The 12,742-nt window shown below is 38.6% G+C and overlaps 1 long non-coding RNA gene across 1 annotated transcript in view; it reads right to left on the reverse strand.

The window, feature by feature from the left end:
• Window positions 1–3,480: 3,480 nt before the first annotated feature.
• The window catches only part of LOC114141242 (uncharacterized), a 29,056-nt gene continuing 19,794 nt past the window's right edge, over window positions 3,481–12,742 (reverse strand). Inside the window, exon 4 of the long non-coding RNA XR_003594803.1 lies at window positions 3,481–3,851. This is a non-coding gene — a long non-coding RNA (uncharacterized LOC114141242). The remainder of the gene's footprint in view (window positions 3,852–12,742) is intronic.

Genomic DNA, 12,742 nt, shown 5'->3' on the forward strand with positions numbered 1-12,742 from the left:
CTGTGGGGACAAAATAAACAAAGTTGTGAGGTGCACTCAAGAAACAGATTAAGATTTCAAGCCTTTTGATAAATGTGTCAGGGTGTTCACACTTGCATTGCAGCCCTGCAATGGAATTCATTGATGGAGGATGGGAGGGTTTCTGGGTGAGGCGGTGAGGCTGAGACAGAAACAGACACTGTTTAGTCAAGAACACAGGCCTCATTTAGGTTACCGCGGGATTAGGCATGCTGAGCTGCAGGGGCACAGGAATTAAAATGCAAATGAGGACGAGGATTGCACACGAGGAGCGCAACAAGACGAGGATAAAATGGCATGGTTAAGGATGGGCGCAATTTGTGTCGGGGGTATTATTTATGTTGTTTTTGTTCTTAATTACTGCCGTTTTGGAGATGTGACAGAGGCTGAACCCAGATGAAACATATTATACAACAAAGGAATATTTTTTTCCTAAAAAGCATTCTTGTCAGTACAATAAATTTGTAATTCAAATGGTTGGTTTGATTTACAGAATTAGAAAGAAAAAAAGAGCCAGACTGGTGCTTTTAGAAAGACTTGGGGGCAGCGATCTAAGTCTGCCCCCAACTTAGATCTACTTAGATCTAATCAGTTAGATCTAACAATCTGAATTCTAACAACTGGACCAAGATCCAGTTGTTAGAATGTAGCGGTCATAAAACATTACCATAGTCACTAAGTATCAAGAAGAAAGTCAATGCAGTGCTTTAAAGTAAAATATGGTCAGCAAGTCCTGAGTCTGGTGTTTTTTGGTTTTCTTTCAACTAGTTAGCTATGAAATTTACACTTTTGAAAATGATAGCAATTTTTTCAGGAAAATGCTTTTGTGGAGCGAGCAATTAAAAAAAACTTCCAAAATCCTAACAATGCTACACAGGTTTTGGTTAAGGCAGTGTATGTGGGCAGCAACATCAACAAAACAAGGAGTTACCAGCAGAAATAATCTCAATACAGAGCAGGAGATGAGATTCTGCAACCAGTAGCAATCCTATATCTCTACTCTCAGAGACTAAGTGACATCCTTGAAAATGACAATACTTACCCCACAGAGAGGGGCTTTTCAGAAAGTACCTCCAAAATCTGTGAATAGAGAGTCAGAATGATCTGCATGCAGTCCTGATGTCAACCCTACTGAACAGTTGTGGGGTTAGTGTTGGACATGCCGTTAGTGGTGTACTGACCAAGACAATCATACCAGCTGACTTGCCAATAGTTTTCTTCCCCTCTTTATTCAGACTTCATTCATCCAGTACAAAAAATATATCAAACAAGAGTCAGTTGCAAAATAAGATGTTTAGAATTGGCAGAGCAGATTTGGTCAGCATCACTATCTTGATCATTAATGAAGGTATTAGTGCATTCTACAAAACATGTAAGTCTTCCCCAAACTCTTCAAAGGCTGTAGCTTTCCCTGTTGCATGTGGTCTTTCTACCACATTTTTCCTTTCCACTCAACTTTCCTGAGATGCCTAGCGTAGATACAGACAACTGTTTATTTAGCAATCAGTGTTTTGCTTTCCTTGTGTAGTTTGTAAATGACTGTTTTCAGGACAATTGTCAAGTATCCCATCTTAATCAATCAATCAATCAAATTTTATTTGTATAGCACATTTCAGCAGCAAGACATTTCAAAGTGCTTTACATCATTACAAACACAGAAACACAATGTAATATAGAATCAATAATCAAAACAAAGCATTAAGTCAAGTTCCATCCATAAATTTGTAATTGATTACATTTCAAATACAATTCTAAACAGGTGGGTTTTTAGTTGAGATTTAAAAGAAGTCAGTGTTTCAGCTGTTTTACAGTTTTCTGGAAGTTTGTTCCAAATTTGTGGTGCATAGATGCTGAAAGCTGCTTCTCCTCGTTTGGTTCTGGTTCCGGGGATGCAGAGCAGGCCAGAACCGGAAGACCTGAGAGGTCTGGAAGGTTCATACAACAACAGCAGATCTTTAATGTATTGTGGTGCTAAGCCATTCAGTGATTTATAAACTAACAACAGTATTTTAAAGTCTATTCTTTGAGCTACAGGGAGCCAGTGGAGGGACTTTAAAACTGGTGTTATGTGCTCTATCTTCCTGGTTTTAGTCAGAACGCCAGCAGCACCTCCTTAATGCCATTATTATGTAAGCCATGAAGTAATTACCAATCATTTTGTATTGATCTTTATGCAATATTAACAATTCTGAGAAAATGGTTGCAATGACAACAATTTAGAGAATCAAACATTTGAAATATATTACCCTCTGTGCAGTGTAACAAATAGTGCTGGTTTGAGTTTTCAAGACTGTCGATAACAGAAACAAAATCAGTAGAAGAGAGCAGAAGTGGAGCTACAAGGGATGATTGGCATGTAATGGGATGGGATCAATCCTGTACAGTAGTTAAGAGTTTTGCAAGTCAATGCAATCTACACACATTAGGAAGAAGAAAAACCTTCCCGGCCCGGTGAAAACTCTAGCTAAGCCACTGAAGGAAAGTTGTGACCTCCAATTTTTCAACTTCAGCTCTTTGTTTGAATCCCTACTAGATTAGCCATCATTGAATAGAGGCTTGACATTGAGAAGGGTATGTAGTACCGAGGCAATTATAAGTTTCCTCTGCTTGCATCTGCCCTCCAGCTAGAAACACAGGAGCAAATTAATCATTTCAAACTGATCAAAACTAAAGGGTAACCATAATCCTGTACATCATTGTCTATATGTAAACACACCGATGCACACGCAGGAAGCCACTTGTCTCCTCCTTGTCACCTCTTGTGTCCTCTGACTAGACATAATGAAAGGTAATGAACGAATCCATGACAGAAAAGTGACACAGTGCACAGACAGAAAAGGGCAATTCTCTCAATATGTTCATAAGTTTCAGTGAGGCCAGAAAACGATGGAGAACAGGTGGAAGGAGCAACAGAATGAAGCCAGTGACACATCCAGCTATTGGTCCCTTGAGTACAGCTAAATATTCAAAAAAGTTGTACTTCTTTTAAGATCAAGAGAAATTTACAAAGATCTTAGGGAAAACAACTGGTCTACATAAAAAAATTAAATAAAAATAATACATTATTTTTAGGTACTATCCATACAAATATGGAAATGTGACAAAATAGTTCTTGGGTAATTGCACCTCCCATATAAATAAATAAGTAATTTATTTACTAAGCTAGTGCATGAACTGCAAATACCGATTATCTCAAAACCCAATTGTTAAATCTTAATGCACTGTTAAAGAAAAAGTGCATTTCTTTTAGAAACTGGTTGAAAACTATAACTGTCCTGGACAACGGACGAGATATGCTCTGAATGTTCTTTGATTCATTTTAATTTATGGCCAGCCTAAAGGATCAGAATATGGATTTCAATGTTTTTAGGAAATACATCAATTCTTGTCTGAACAAAAACATTTTGTATTAAAATTTAAGGGGAAAAAAAATCATTCAGATGACCAGTTTAAAACAGATGTGTATTGATCGATTCTGATCTAACAAGTCTATTTGTTGCATTTGTCAAATTTTACAAAAGAAAAACAAACTGTATCAATTGAAAGGTATGGTTCAAAGACATTTTTGATGTTCCAGCTTGACTGAAGAACCCCCAGGGATGTGGATTTATTCTCTCACCCAGCAGAACCCCTCCAGAAGATGGCACAGAGTGCTCTGCTCCATGCACAGGGACACATGCAAATAAGTACTGAGAACAAGTCATGTACTGGCTTTGTACAAAGCCAATACTTTGTTTTATGTATGTGCAGCAAAAGAAAGTGCAAGAAGGCGGGCAGAAATGGAACAAAATTGGAGGGACGATGGCAACCAGCCACTTCACTGGTCTCAAGCTCTGCAATCACATGATGCACAAATGCATTAGCAACAGAAAAAAAGGCTAGCATGGAAAATTAGAGCATTTTCTTTAATGGTGTAGAGTAACTCAAAATGGCCATCCTGGACTTCAAATTCAGAGGCAAACAGGCCTGTTTTGTGCATTCAATGTTTTTGTTTGTTTTGTTTTCACAAAACAAAGGGTGTGACAATTTCAAACTGGTATTCAAAAGGGAAATTAACTGGCAACATCTCATTTTTTCCCCCACATTTTTAAATTTTAGTTTGTCTAAAACTAAATTTTATCAAAAAATTAATAGGTATTATTTGATATTGCCTGACAACAATAAACGCTTAGTGAAATGCAAACTTCAAATCAAAGCAAGCCAATCCTTAGCAGATCTATGGCATCTTATCCCTTGCAAATGTCTTGCACTGTTAAAAGCACAAGAGTCATTGATTCTGAGGAGATTTTACATAATAGAACAAATACAAAGAAGAGCAAAAAAAAAAGCACAAGAGCTGCAGACACCAGCTGGTCAGGTGGGATTGATTTGTCCCCAGGAAAATGTTAAGTCATCTTGCTTTTAAGGAAAAGTTGCATAAAAACACATTGGTTGCAGAAAGCCATATAAGTGCTAATGAAAGTTTTCCACAGACCATGTAGGGGACAAAGCAAATTTATGAAAGAAAGTAATCTGGTCAACCTCTTGGCCCGTACACTGAACAGTTTTAAAAAAGTTACATAAAATCTAATAAATGAGAAAAATGTAAAAACAAAGAAAGAGCTACCATTTCAATCACAAAAAACATGTATTAGATATTAATATAACCCCATTTGATCTGGCAAAACATAACTGCTGCTTTGAATCAAGAGGCAAAGAGCCAGTCCTGTAGCTGAAATCCTTCAGAAGAGCTTTAATACCACTTTACAGGTCTTCATTTGTATTCAATGCTGCGTTGAGATCAAGGCTTGTGCTGTCCTGGTGTAAGCAACAGAGATTTGCGACGGTGTATTTGTTGGCTCGGCCTAATCCATCGGCTTTCCTCAGAATGGGAGCTCGTCAGATAGGCCGACAGTCACACAGACTTTTCTCAACAAGCTTGCCTTGTCAGATTGCAGAGACACAATCAGGCATTTGCACACACTCACTCTTTCCCCAGCAAGGGGTCACATACCCAATCAGGTACACAGAAATAAATACACCCACATGGCAATGTAGTGGTGTGCTCAGCGTCTGATGACAGTATCGGGCGCTTGTGTGATTGAGGTGATGGATGGTGGAGACAGGATGGGGGTTGTCATCAGCTTTGAGCGACAGGAAGCTGCGGTGGAGGAGGTGGGGGTAGTGACAGCTAAGTTCAGGGCATGAAGTCGATCCCTATGACTGTCTTTGTGTTTGCTTCACCTTCTCCCTCTCATTTTCCACATTTCCTCTGCATCTTTCTTTTGCCTGCCAGATTTTCTCAACCTTGCTATCTTCTTTGTCCTGTCTGTCCATCTCTGTCTCTGACAGTATCAGTTTTTATTTTTTTGTTCCCTACCCCCAGATGATGGGTGGACTGATTATGTCCCTTCTTTCCCAAGTGAGACAATACATCAATAATAAAAACAACAGGAAGCTCATAAATAGGGTTTAGAGAATATGCACCCAATTTCCTTTGACAGTGGGGGGAGGTGTGCTTTGGTATGTGTATGTGGGCATGAGTGTAAGTCACTTTGACAGGTACCACAAATGAGGCAATATTGCCGATATTGACTGGTGTGGCAGGCCTGAGGCCCTTTGCTTGCTAAGAGGAAGTGGTTATCATAAATCACAATTGTATTGGGAGCTGATGCTCCAGAGTTTTAACTGCTTTTAATAAATAGCTGTTGTAAATATTGTACACACATGCATGAAAGGGAAACAAGCCATTTTAAAGTTAAGACTCGCTTAACTTTAATATCCAGTAACACTTAAAGGTCAGACTAGGTAGAAAGACCAAATACCTTCCTATCTAATGCTTTTGCTAGGTTCTTCTGTGAATATACAAAACATGTTTTTTGGTGTAAAAGATTTTTATCCTACGTATTAGTACTATTTTTGTTTACTGCAAAATGAATTGTATTAAGAGTTTATTGCTCTTGGCTGACTGGAGTGGTAGATGGTGTGGTGTTCTCCTGGATTATCTGCTTAAAGACTCAACATGTTTTGTTTCCAGGGATGGAATCATGTGGTTATAGCCCAACTGAACGAGAGACGCCTGACTAAGACAAGAACATCTTAGATATTTATCAAGTGGGAGCACTTGAACTGCTGTCACCTACATAACTTAGCTGGACCTCTCCTCTCTGTACTCTCTGCTCTGACGGCACCAACAAACTCAGTTTCTGTATAAAAGCTAATGGATGTTAAAATTAGAGATGGCTGGTTAGGTAAAGTTATGAGGTTACTAAAACATTAATAGCTGCTCCAACCTTTTAAAAAATATTTTGTCATAAAATCCGTCAAGTCTGAAGTTTCCCATTTCTCTCTCTTCTGTGCACTAGTTTTAAGTGGACGCAGAATTTTAAACTTTACTGAAGTGAGCCAAATGAATTCAAAGTCAGAAGACGTTTCAAATGACCACTTTTCCAAGGACAATTTGGATAAGAAAAAGGTTTTATGAGAGTTAAAAATTTTGCCTACAATTTTCACAAGCGGGATACTCAGAACATATGTATATATTTGCCAATAACTGTATCGTTTGATGGCCCATTTCTGCCTCTTTTCTCCTACCATGGACCCAGGACAATTGACTGGAATAGTCAGACCAGTCTGTTTGGCACCCAAAAATATGGCACATTCAAAGTCACATATATTCTTCCTTCCTCATTCTATTGCTTGGTCTAAAACTTCAGCAAGTCCACAGAGGGTGTATATTGGCAACACAAAGCGAGTGCAATGAACTCAAACAAGCACCATCTGAAATGAGAACTTAAATATATAATAGATGGATCACTGAATCCACCAAATAGAGCAACCACTCGTATTGCAAAATATGACTATAAATTTCCATTATTTTAAATAAATTATATTGAGATGTATGTATTATGGATTTGTTTTCACCAACATATGTTATTTTTTATTATTTTGGCAGTGATATAATCCCACAGTGACATAACCCTCTAATTCTAATGATCACATTACATGAGTGTGATATATGCATTGTTATAGCTATTAAAGCTGCATTAATGCAGCTTTCTTAAAACCAGACTTGTTAATTTGGAAGCAGATTTTATTCTTGATTGCAAGAATAATGAAAGTGATCTTTCTAAGTAGCCATGCATGATTGTGCAAGTCTCACTTTTCTCCACATAACCAGCCATCCTACAAATCACGAAGATTTAACTGCATTAGAATATTTAGCATAGAACATTACACCAGTATCACTGATGTGATAATGATACCAACTTAATATTGCTGTTGAGTTTCTATCAACAAAAACCTGAATGACATTTGCACTAAAACAGATGCATTTATCCTTGACACTGAGAAACACCATGCTTTTACAAATACTAAATATTAAAACAACAAAAAATTACTGGTCATTCTTCATGTCATTAAATATCTACAATCATATCATGGTCTGACTGTCCTACAGTAGTGTTAAACCAGTGTAAGATAGTTAAAGATTAGGGATTAATGTAGTTTTATACAGTTGACAATCAAATACATGCAATTTGTTCCATAGAGTACAACATAAAATAGTAAGTACAAATTCTGCATATGTCTTTTTATAATCAGACTATATTTTATTTTGACTAAAAAATGTAAAAAGTCTGAAGTCTGCTTCACTTGTTCTTTCCAGCTGATTAATAATGAAGAGGCCAAAGCTTGAAGCAGTCATTTAATGTCAGAAAGGCTTTTAAGTAATAAGCCAGAATATCCCAAGGGGCTGAGGCATTTTCATATCAAGATGTTCCAAGATAAAAGCTGATCCTGAACTCAATACCGTTTTGAGATTGTTCAAATTTATTATGCCGATCTGTGCACAATAATCTATACTTTCAAGTTAAAATATGCAGCTTTTTTTCATTAACAGATATACACTAAATGTTAAACAGTTATGTAACAAACTATGAATTTCAACAGGATGATTTCATAATCAAAGGTTAACTGTGTGTCCATTTGGAATAACAGCGCAAGGAGCAATTTATTGGGATGATCATCTTTTATCAGCTGAAGGAAACATGTTACTAAGTAAATGTAGAGGCAAGTTCATTTTGAGTCTGCGTAACTTTTCTGCAAGCTGTGGCATTAGCTAAAGGATCCCAATAAAGTAGGACAACTGAATTTTGTTGCACAGGTAGATTACTGAAGGAAATATATTTTCCTTCGCTTTATGTCTCAATAATTTAAAGATTTAACAGGGTTGTGAGAATTACTACTTTGACATCTATTTTTTTCATTGGATTTCTTATTAAATTGAAATAGCACGTAGAATATAATAAACTGCATCACCTTTCTCCCAAAAAGCTTCAGTGCCTAACATCCCCCATCTGCTTCTACCAAGTATCATGACGGAACATTTTCCTCCTGGTTTCTACTGTCGTTTCTGTCTGCTTTGCCTCCTTTCTTGTTCCGAACAAAGACTGTGAGATGAGGGTCATCTTTTCTGACAGCAGGGGCGGTCATCCCCTGCGAGATTGTCATACTCCACTGCCTTGGACGGCGTGCTGCTTTGTCCAGCCTCTTTGCTTGGCTGTGTGCTGCATGTCTGCTTGCATGTGTGACTGAGGGAAGATGTAGAAGCCCTGACATCTAAGCGCCGCCCTGCTTCAGACTCCTTCTGTACTGGTGTGCATATTCAGAGGAGACGGCATTGCCCTCATCTTTTAACATCACTCTGCCTCCTGTGTGACCACAGTGTAAACGTCCCAATGTTAGCAGATACGAAATCCTGTGACAGGGAGGGTGCTGACCTTTGGATATAAATAATACTCTCTATTTGACTCGTAAAGAGAACAAATGCTTCACTCTACAAGCGGCTGTTGGTGGCTGCGCTAATTGCTTTAGTGTCCTCAACTCGTCGGCTGCCAAGCCGCACTCTGCTGAGCCACGGAGTTGGCTGCCGCATGAGAGAGAGTTGGACAACAGGGCTTTAAAATATGCCAACATCCATTTGACTGCTTGGCAGAAACACAAAGGGGAGGGAGAGAATGACAGAGAAAAATGAATGAGAAAAGGACCAACACCGGTGAACGATATCGGTCAGAGGTAGCAGGCCAATGAGCAGTGCATAATGGTGAGGAATATTAGCCACACCGAGCAGCAGATATCATCCCTGATCTGTTTAAGCTTTACTTTGGATCCTGATTGCTTCACGAATGAACATGCCCTCAACTGGTGTGTGGAAATTTACATAGAAATCAATAACTATTGACTTGCCATTAAATTTATTCCCTTTTCCCCTGAACTATTTTCCCCTCATCCACCTCTCTTTTCTAATTCTTAATGATTGCTTTTCTGCTCAGCGGGGGCAATTTTCTAAAGCCTGGAAATTTCCTCCCTGTTGATTTGCATCAACTGCTCAGCAAGCTCAAAAACTCACCTGTCATGCAAATCAGGCACCACATGAGTGACAGCATATGAAATCTGAATCTTTCAGCCAATTCTGGTCGTACAAAAAACCCCCCAAAAACAAACAAAAAAAAAAAAACAATGATAAAGGAAACCTCCCCTCAAGCCTTCAGTGGTAGCAGGAACCTTGGCACGCCATCAGAGGTTGATTTGTGTGTATTTTTGCGGGGGCTTTTATAATGGCTTTGACACAGAGTCCTCTGATTGTGACCATCAGCAGCAAGTGCCCGTGTTAGGTCATTTAAGATATTTCCACACTAACGGTGGAATTAAAACTGTCAATCTGCAAGGGGATGTGACAGACGTCAAAGGGCTTTCCAACATCTCTGCCCGGCAGTGCTGTAAACATTAGAGGTATAATGATACCTCCAGCTCAGTTTCTAAGGCAAGATTTTATAGGAGTATTGAGGAGAAACTAAGAATTTCCTTTTTTTTTTAAATCAATTAAGACTTTTAGAACGCACAAAGTTTTAAAGTTTACCAAATTTAATTCTCCCCCACAAGCATCTCTGAAGAAAATAAAAATAAGCTAATTTTCAATCCACAAAGCAATATATGTCAAGTATGTGTAGTAGTTAAGCAATTACCATGTTGTACTAGGTAAGATTCTAGCCTCGCTGAGAAACTACGATATTAATATGCCCACCTCTAGGTTCTAGAGTCAAGCACCATCACCAGTCAGTACGAGATAAAAGCACTTTAGTCTATTTACCATTTAAACCATCCCACTTAGTTTGCTTTCTAAAAACTTTTAAAGATTTATTAAACAAGACGCTTTGTTTTGACGTAGCACTCCTCTGAACATTTTTCTAACACATCTACAAGTATTATCGTTATTACCCAGTGCCTTTGATAGATTACACCTAATGATTTCAGACCAACTTGCATGCTGATGGCAGTTTATGAGAAACTCAACTTTGGAAATAAATATTGTGGAACTTTAATATTGCATTACCTCCTACTACAACATACAGTTTATTGAATCCATTTTCAAAGGTTAAGACTTTGTGAGGATGAAAATCCCCCAAACTTATTGAAGCATCTCTCATGGGATGTTTTGCCATCATATCTGTTGCAAAAACATTCTGGACCCTCGAAGCTACAGACATGCAAAGAAGAATTATATATCATAAGACTTTACTGTTATGTGTAATGACAGCCTGCAGCTATAGCAGCACAAGTGATTGACTGTTCGGCTTGTCATTTACAGAATCTTTGGATTTTGATGCTTCAGAAAATAGTTTTTAATCTATGCCAACTTGTTGGACCTCCAGTGTAAGATTGTATTTGTATTACCCTACAGAACTTGATGAGCCTACTTCCAGTCCCGTTTCATCACAGTAGGCTTTCACATAATGCCAAGGAGCATTATGTGATTGTGTGAATGCTGGTGAGTTAATTACTTGCCAGAATGTAGAAACATCTTAGGATAAAGGATGCCGATTACTAAATTGGCTGTTGTAAGATGGCAATGTAGGGAAGTGATCGTTTGGTTTGAAGGGACATCAACCTGTCCCTTGAAGCAATAAGTCTCCTCTCTCCTGCGTCATGTACCGCAATGTCTTTATGAAGTGTCTATGAGATGTGCAAATAAGTCTGCTGCATTTCTTCGTTCACAGCTGAAAGTTTGCAGATGACACAGAAGTGATGAGCCAGTACACAGACTGTAACGAGTCAGCCCACAGGAAAATTGTGACGAGGTCAGGCATAGCATGTGACAACAATCTGTCACTTCTGCCAAGATGACGGAGTGACCACCCTTTGGGCTTGTTAATGAGCTTTTGATAAAAGTTGACATGTTAAAGTTGCCTAAAAAAAGCCATTTAAACATGGACCTATGAACGGTAAAGCAGGAAAATCAAAATCAGCCACAAATGCTTATTTTTGTGCCACCACTAAGTGTAGGTACCACTTAGGGCTACGTTTATGCTGACTTGAAAGAGATTTGCTCCGAGTCCCCTATATTAATGTTGCTAATTCCCACCTGTACAAAAGATTTACAAGATGCTGTGTGGGAGGAAGGCTTAAAGCAACACCAGCAATCCAACCCTCCCCAAACCACAGAGTGTTTAGTCCCTCGCTGTCTAACAAATGGCACTGCAGCATTTCATGACTGGTGCAACTTCCACCCTGAAGCTATGAGATATCTATAGCTGAGTCTTGCAAATATCCCCAAGTGTTCTGTGCAAGACTTGGAGCAACAATTTCTCCAAAGTGCTTATAATTCACCAAACCCACACTTATAAAAAAAGGAGGCAGAAAAGGGCAACTAAATGTGAATGTATGCCATCGCTTGTATCACTGGCTTCATTCGATACTGATAAAGATTAGGTTTAAATGAGTGTCAGAGCAGCAGTAGTATTTAAAATCAGTTGGAAAAGTAAAGTTATAATAAAGAATGTTTGCTAATGTATGATTTTATGCTTAATCATAACATAATTTTATTTTTTGGCACCCTGACTAGAAATCCAGACCATGTCATCATGGAATGATGGCGTGCCTAGGCGACAACTCCATTCCTACTAAAACCATTGACTGGATTAAGCAGCCATAGAACAAAAGGTAGTAGCTTTCTCAAATACTTAACTAGAGAATAGAGCAGCAGAAACACATATGCTTCTCACCAAATTTCAAGTTTGCCTGCTTTTTCATGAGTCACAAACCTTGGGAATAAATTGGTATATCACGGGCTATAATTGGCTATCATATCCAACAGATATGTACCGCAATTACAGAATAAGGCCAGGAGCAGTCGTATGTGTGCCTCAGTGAGAGTTTACCCTTTAACTCAGATGCTGCAGCTTTAATAAATGCCATATGACCCAATCCATCTTGGTTACATGACATTTCAGCACTGTACAATGGTTAACAAGACCAACTATACATCATGCCAAGGTCTGAAATAATGACATCTCAAAGTTACATGACGGGAAGCAGCAAAATATTAAGAACTTTTATGACCTCCTGTTTGGAATGTTGAATTCTATAGAATATTGGTCCATCAGAGGGTGTTCATTTATTGAGCGTGCTTTAAAAGGCCTGGGTCTGCACTCTGCCTCCCACATACACACACACACACAAGCTCCTCTTTCCTCTGCAGAATCTGCTTCGACAAGATAAGTGTGGAACTTGTAATTGTGCGAGGGCCCTCATCTCTCCGTGCCGGCTGATAATGGCGGTGTGAAAGCCTTGTGCTCATTACGCTCGCCTTCGTTGTTTTTTATTGCAAGGCTCGGCTGATTATTTTTTTCAAGAGAATTCAGAGAGTTTAATGCTCTCCCTTGTTGAATTGCCACTGTGGTGCGCA

This window comes from Xiphophorus couchianus, chromosome 24 (assembly GCF_001444195.1).
Source record: "Xiphophorus couchianus chromosome 24, X_couchianus-1.0, whole genome shotgun sequence".
Lineage (NCBI taxonomy): Eukaryota > Metazoa > Chordata > Actinopteri > Cyprinodontiformes > Poeciliidae > Xiphophorus > Xiphophorus couchianus.